At 61.1% G+C, this 7,948-nt stretch overlaps 1 pseudogene; it reads left to right on the plus strand.

The window, feature by feature from the left end:
• Nucleotides 1–7,771: 7,771 nt before the first annotated feature.
• On the plus strand, nucleotides 7,772–7,948 carry LOC124173845 (annotated as a pseudogene).

Here is a 7,948-nt window from a genome sequence, read left to right on the forward strand (position 1 = left end):
GACGGACGCATCACGCTTCTGGTGAAATACACGCAGCATTCATCCGCGTTACCAAGGAGTCGTCGCTAACAATGAACGCCTTCCACTGAAAGCGCAGTCGAATTTCGCGGGGGCCGTGCTGCTGGCAGATAGTTCGACCCGGAGGCCGACGACGGCGTCGGCACGCACTCTGTTTACTTCAAGTGTAAAAAAATGAGGGTCGCGAATGATGACGAAACACAGGTGTCCAATGAAACCGTGAATTGCTTTCTTTCGGAGAGTTGCATTTCATGCCGATATTTTTTGCAAAAACATCCGAAATTATTGACTGATGCCGATTCTTCCGTCCCGTATTCTAGCCATTGCTGACGATTTTGGAAATTTTTTCCAGTCCCCGGAGAGGACTTTTTAAGCAGCTTTGAATCAGATTCCCCAGAGAGGACTTTTTAAGCAGTTTTAAGTCTGATTCCCCGGAATTTTAGCATTTCGAAAGAAAATACATGACTCGAGTGAGTAGGATAATGCTCTCTCATCGTGTTTCTTGACGTTTTCTGGACGATTTTGAGTGACTTTTTCGAGTCCCCGGAAATTCCCCGGAAATGGCAATTTTTTTGGGAATTTCCCAGGACCAAAGCATTCCCCCGGGAAGCGAACGCAGGATGCTCCACGAAGGACGCTGCGATCCCACACGACAGATGGCACCGAAGGCCCGGAAAACGGACCGCGTCCGTTACGTCCGCGACGCTCCTACGACTCTCCCGGACCCGCCGACGACACCAAAACTCCCGGAGTCTCCACACAACACTTTCGTGCGAATTTTTCCCCATTCTCACGCCTAAAATTCGCCATTCCGAGACCTTTCCTCGCGTCAAAAACTCTCGCCGCACACCACCGCCGCAGCATCCGACCTCATCACGCAAAATACCCGAAAAACCGTCCCGGAACCCCGGAAAAATTTATTAATTATCGCTTCTCGGCCTTATGGCTTAGTGTGTGTATTAGGTGTGTGAACAACGCCACGTGGGAAAACCATGGATTTCGTGTTTGTGCCTATTTGGATTAGCTGTGTTTGTTTTCACCGGGATATCGCCGCGACGTGCCTGCCACTGGATTACAAGTGTGTGTGCTCTGCCCTGGATTGCCCCGCGACGTGTCTCACTGGCCCCCACCAGTGGTAAGCCCACCCGAGACAGTCGCTCCCCCTTTCCCTCCCCTCATGGCCGAGAAGCCAACCCCGCCCGTCGCCCAACGGACTCGCCGGAAGGCGAAGGAGAGGCGCCCTCGTGACGTTCCCTACGCCCCCCCCGACTCCCAGAGCTCCCCGTCGCTGCTCCCCGCCATGGATTCTGCCGGGAGCATCTCTCGAGCGTACCGCCACCGCGACGATCCCTCTGACTCTTCGCCATCCTTCCCTCTCCCCACGCCCCATCCCCCCTCCCCAGCGACGGACATTCCTGATTCTTGGCGGCAAGTGCTGGAGACGGGGTTTGAAACAGTGTCGTCGTGGGATCCTCACACCCTCCCATTAACTCCCACTGCCCCGTGTTACTCCTCCGCCCGCAACTCCCCCCCGAGCTCGCGACCCATAATTAGTGACGTGATCAGTGAACCAGCGTGCGCGATCATCGATTCATACGTTATCGAGGTCGTCCAATCCCCGGAAAGTGACGACTCCCCCGTGTTGCCACGCCCCCTTCCCATAGCCCCCGGTCTCGCGGAACGTTCCTTAGGCGTCCGCGCGACTCCCTCCCCGGAGATTGTGTTCACTGACTCACGGTGCTCCCCTTCCCCCCCCACTCACGTGTCTCCAACGCCCTCCTTTACACAGTGCTCCCCGGCGACGATGGACAACCTGGCGTTGCCTCGTATGCCTATCCCCAGTGCTCGTGTGAGTGACGTGAGTGAGAGTGCTGGTGACGCCTCGGAGGACGCTGTGCAGGCGCGCCGAGGCGTCTCGTTGGACGGCTCGATGTCGCCAACGCGGGAAGTGGAGCCAGGTCAGCCGGAGGACGACAGGTTTTCGCCACGGCATGACGATGTGGACGGCCAAGTGTCGCCATCATCACTGTGTCCGGCCGCTTTGCGCTACGTCACGATTGATCGGTGGGCGTGTCGGTCTGTCAGCACACAGACCGACGTTGATCGTGGCACCGAAGCGGTCGAGGTGCGTGTGCCTCCACGTGTGTGTGTGCCTGATCCGTGTGTAGACGTCGTTCGGGCGCGAACACCGGATCGGGATATGGGTCGCGAGCTTTCGTGTGCGCCGCCCCTTGTCCCGTACTCCCCCTCCACGCCCCCACGTCACCGAGATGACTACAGCGTCATCTCGGACGAGCCGCTGCCCGAGGATAGGAGGAGCGGCGCTTCGTGGGAGCACTTCCGAGTTTCGTCGGAGGAGCGTAGGCGGCGAAACCGGAACAAGCGTCGCAATCGGCGGAGGCGGAACGCGAAGAGGCGTCAAGACGCAGCGAGAGAAGACGCCAGGCCACCAGCGGCATCGCCACTCATCCCTCCCCCATTATCCCAACCCCGACCACGCCCACAAGTGACTTCACGCCCCCAATCTCCGCCGCGTTCTTGTGATTATCGGGTGCGTAACGCCGCCGCGCCGACGCCTCTATTATCCGCAGAGGAGATCGCTCAGATACGTCTCCTTCTGCGGAGGGACGCTATAGGGGATTGTGACGCAAGACGCGGCGGCCAGAGAGAGCGGTTTAACCCCCCGCGCTTCCAGCGCGGACATTTAAGTGGCAACGAAGAAAATGTGCCGGCGATAAGACGCCCCAGGCGGCGGAGGAGGGGAGGTAATAACGTCACCCCACCTCCCCAAGTGCGACCTCCGGTGCAGTGCCCCCCCGTGGAAGTGCTGCCCCCCCCCTCCCTCATTCCCCCCGCAACCGCAACCTCCTCCAGCGCCCCCCGCGATGCCCCGAGTGGCCTGGCCTCCCCACGTCAGGGGCGTGTATCCGCTGGGGCCATACATGACTCTGGCGCCGGTCCATCCAGGGACGGAGGCGCCAGGGTGGACACAGGTGGCCCCAATGCCCCACCCCCTCCACACCCAGGTGCCGCACCCATTCGCCCCGCCCCAGTGTGCCGCGCCCTGGATGATCCCGCAACCCCCGCCCAGCAGTGCCGCGCCCTGGACGCACCCGTGTCCCCCTCCCTTCCCCGCGTGGTGCGGTCGCTAAATCCGGCCGCGCCACCCCGACGAACGGGTGCGTTCCGCGTCCGCCCAGACGCGAGAGAAACTGCGTCGCGACTTCCGGACGATCTCCTAAACGCCGTCGCGGCGCAGTCCGATGCGCCGTCCGTGCAATCACCTGCCACTCTCCAGCAGGAGGCGTGGCTGATTCAAATCGGCCTCGCTGGAGAGAGCACGGACGGCATCTTTCGCGTCGTCCGCTCGATGCGCGACGCGGCGCGGGCGGCAAGCGGGATAACCTCTCCACTCTCCCGGGGTGCAGCGTCTCATCGGCAGAGGAGGCAGGACCCGCCACTCACCGCTGCGGAGCTGCAGGCGCTCTACCGCGAGAGGAAAGGGAAGGCATTCAAGCGAGTCTGCGGCGGCAATGATGCGGACCGTTGCCGCATTCCGCTGCCGCAGGTGAAGGCCTTCTTCTCGCGGGAGCGTCCGCGGTACGACGAGGCGCTCGCCGCGCCCTCCGTCGTGCCGCCTTTCGAGCGCAGCGGTCGGGAAGAAGAGGAGGCGAGTATGCTGATGAGACCGATCACCGCGGGAGAAGTCAGCAGGCGCCTTCGTCGCACCCTCAACACTGCGCCCGGCCCTGACGGCGTGCCTTACTCAGCCTGGAAGCAGTTAGATCCGGATTGCCGCGTGCTGGCGGCAGTCTACGACTTCTGCTTCCGGGCAGGCCGGGTGCCGAAGGAGTGGAAGGAGAGCCACACCATTCTCCTCCACAAGGGCGGCGACGAAGATGAGATCGGCAATTGGAGGCCGATCGCTCTCAGTCCCACCATCCTTAAGGTCTACACGGGCGTGCTCGCGGACCGCATCGCGGCTTGGGCGGTCCGTGGACGACGCATGTCCTTCCCGGCCCAAAAAGGATTCCTGCCCGCCACCGAAGGATGCATGGAGCACAACTTTGTGCTCCAAGCCGCGCTCGACCACACCAGGAGCGCGCGGAGGGAGATTGCGGTGGCGTGGCTGGATTTGACGGATGCCTTTGGGTCGGTGCCGCATGCACACATCGCGCGAATGCTGCGCGCGATGGGCATGCCTGAAAGGATGGTGGGGGCGATCGCCGAGATGTACGAGGGCAGCACAACTAACATCTTCACGGCGAGCGGCTCCACGGGCGAGATTCCGGTGAAGTGCGGAGTGCGGCAGGGTGATCCGCTGTCGCCGCTCCTTTTTAATCTCGCTCTGGAGCCCGTGATTCGTGCTGTCCTCGCTCGGCGCGCCATCTCCGCGTTCAAGATGGGATCAACGTCGGTCTGCGTGCTGGCCTACGCGGATGACTTGGTCCTCGTCGCCAAGGATGCGGGGATGCTGAGAGGCCTGCTGCACGTCGCGGGAGCAGCGGCGTCGTGGTGCGGCCTGCGCTTCAACGCAAGGAAGTGCGGGTCGCTCCACATGGATTTCCGGTCCGACACGCAGAGAGAGGAACGAGGAGTGAAGCCCACGATCTTCCGAGTGCAGGGGGAGGACATGCGCGCACTCGCACGCGGTGAGGCTTACAAGTACCTCGGCTCACCCGTGGGCCACGGCGTCGACGCGGTGCCGCACGGCGTCCTCAACAACATCCACGAGGACCTGCGGCGCCTGGACGAAAGCGAGTTAGCGCCGTGGCAGAAGATCGACGCGGTCCACACGTTCCTCACGCCACGCCTGGACTACACGCTCCGCATCACGCCCGTGCCCAAGGCGGCGATCGCGCGAGTCGACACAGATGTGCATCGTTCGGTTAAAAAGTGGATGTATCTGCCGACTCGCGCATCGAGGGAGATCGTCGCCATGCCTAGAGGGCGCGGGGGAGGGGGACACGTGCCGCTCGCGGTGCGGAAGGACGTGTTTGCGGTGGTGCACGCATTCCGCATGCTCACGTGTCCCGACTCCAGCGTGTCGAACGTGGCGTGGCATACTCTGCGCGACGTGGTGGAGAGGCGCGTCGGAAGGACCGGAAATCGAGGGGCGATGGGAAGAGGCGCCCTCTGCTCCTACCTCAACGGCGCCGACGACGACACCATCGGCACGGGGACTAACGCGGCGGCATCAGTGTGGAGCCGCACCCGCCGCGCCACCAAGGAGCTGACGAACATCGTCCCCGTGACCTGGCGGTGGAGCGATGCGAGACGCGAGCTCGCCGTGTGTCTTGCTTTCGCTTCGCCGCACGGCAGAGAAGTCGTCGTGCCGGCGCCAGCGAGGAGGCGCCTCTTCAGCTACCTCATCCGCGCCGTGGGAGAGGCCTTCCGGAGGAGGCTAGTCGCGAAGCCGGATCAAGGGAAAGTCATGGAGGCGACTTCCCTGTGCCCCGACAGCAACCACTTCGTCGGGGCGGGCCGAATGATCCGGTTTTGCGACTGGCGCTTCATACACCGCGCCCGCCTGAACGTGCTGCCGTTGAACGCCGCCCGCAGAGGAGCAGCGAGGGGAGACACGAGGTGCAGAGTGTGCGGGCAGGCAGACGAGACACTCCCTCACGTCATCTGCCACTGCCTCGCGCACTCTGACGGATGGCGTCGACGCCACGACGCCATCGTGGAAATTCTGCGGGCGGCACTTCCATCATCTTGGCGGGTGCGGTTGGACCGGAGGGTGCCAGGCGACGAGAGTCTTCTGCGGCCGGATGTCGTAGCGTGGGACGAGGGACCGGACAGGGAGGTGATCGTCGTGGACGTCGTCGTGCCGTTCGACAACAGGAGTGCCGCGCTTGCCGCCGCTCGGGAGAAGAAAATTGAAAAGTACGACGCCCTGGTCGAGCGGATGCGCGTGCGGTCGCAGTATCGGGTGCCGCACAGCCTAGAGGCGTTAGTGGTGGGAGCTCTGGGCTCGTGGGCACCCGGAAATGACGCACTCCTGACTCGCTTGGGAGTGCCGAAGGGCCGCATGCGCAGTGTTCGGCGTCAGATGATCACCGCGGCTATCAAATGGTCGCGGGACATCTACGTCGAGCACATGACCGGGGCACGGCAATACATCGCGAGAGCGGCGGCACCACAGGAGCGCGGAGCGGCAGTCGACGGCAGCGGAGAGGACGACGACGGCGCGCCGATCATCGGGCGACGGGAGCGGCCAGCGGACGCGGCGCCGGATGTTCCGGCCACGCCCCCTCCCTCCCCTCCCCCCCTCCCCCAGTCCCCCAGTCCCAGCGTGTTTCCTGAGGACGTCGCCTAGTGACGCCAGGAGGCACGTATGTAAATATTGTAAATAGTGTATGTGTCTGTTTATGTGCCCGCGAGAAAATGTCTTCAAAGCACGGTCTGGCGTCGACTTTTCCCCTCTAGCCTCACTCCGAGCCTAGGGAGTGCGACGGATAGTGACCGCAATGCGCTTATTCGCTCGGAAGTGGGGCTGAACGAATGCATGAATGAGTGAATGTGTAAATTTTTGTGTGGGTAAATCTCGCGGGCACGAAGTGTTCTACAGGTATTGTTTTCACGTGTCACTCTTTAGTGTTTGTTTGTGAATAGTGTTTTTTTTTCTGTGTATGTTAATCTCGCGGGCACAAAGTATTAACGCCACTGTTTCCACGTGAAATCTTCAGTGTGAAAGTGTTAACTCGGGGGCGGCACCGGGTGTGACGTGAAATTGCCATGTGTGTGTCTCATGTATGAGTGCGTCGCGGCAACGATGTCAGCATCGACAAGACGGTCCTTCGTTGCCGTGGCGAACGTGTGAATGTTCCCTGGGCGCAGTGTAAACAGAGATTGCCGCGCGCGCGCGCGCCCAGGGAAATCAATGGCAAAATCATAGAGCGGTGTCGTCCCCCGAAGTTTTTAGTTCGCCCGCCGGCCGCAGTCTGGGGCAGGTGGCGCGCCGGCGGCGGCATAGCTGCTGGCCGTTCCCACGGCCTGCCAGGGCGAATGTGTGTGTTTTGTGAATGTGTGTGTAACTCCGCCGCCGAGGCGGAAGCGGGGGAAGGAAGGAATGCAGCAACCTTGGAAGGAATGTCCCTTGCCCCTCCAGTGGTCCCTCCTCAGTCCCCCCACCGCCCTCCCCGTCCCCCTCGACGGTCGACCAGGCAAACAGCTGGCCTCCCGGCGACCGCCGGAGAGCTGACAGCGGCCGGCGCAGAGGAGATGCGCGTGGGCTTGGGAAATTTCCACGCGCTCGGCGGACGGCTGCAGACACACATCGACCAGCGCGAACCGGATGCGCGCGGAACACCTGGGCGGACGGGGAAAACAAGAGAGCGTCGCGGCGGAGGAAAATGCGTCAGTGGCCACAGTGTATAAGTGGCCACGGCGCAAGTATGAATGAGCGGGCGGCCACGGGGTATAAGTGGCCGCCCAGCATGTGTTTTCTGTGCGTATGAATTGTAAATAAATATGTGTGAATGGAAAGCATTTATTTCCCCTTGAATGAATGACAATATTAAGTGTGAAAAGCGCAGTGAACATAAACATTAAGACAATTACCTGACCGGCCTCTCTTCGAAGCCGGCAGGGAAAAGTAACCCCTGACTGAGGGGTTACGCCATATCATGTAATAGCTTCATTGAATATTACAAGGGCGGCCCACACTTTGTGGGTCGTCCTTTTGTATCACAAACCCCAAGGAAGGGGAAATGTTCACATTTGATGTTCTGAATGAACCAATGTACGTGGCATCTTATTAAATAAAGAATTTTATCTGTTCTTATCAGCTTAATATCTGATACGTCCAGCATTGCTGGACCAGAATATTAATCTGATTTTTGAACATGGGCGGGGTCCCCGGAGTTTACTCCATCCCTGCCGCGGGTTGGCCCGGTATTGCAGTACCGCCGGGATCGGCCCAACATAA

The sequence above is a fragment of the Ischnura elegans genome, chromosome 1, assembly GCF_921293095.1.
Source record: "Ischnura elegans chromosome 1, ioIscEleg1.1, whole genome shotgun sequence".
Lineage (NCBI taxonomy): Eukaryota > Metazoa > Arthropoda > Insecta > Odonata > Coenagrionidae > Ischnura > Ischnura elegans.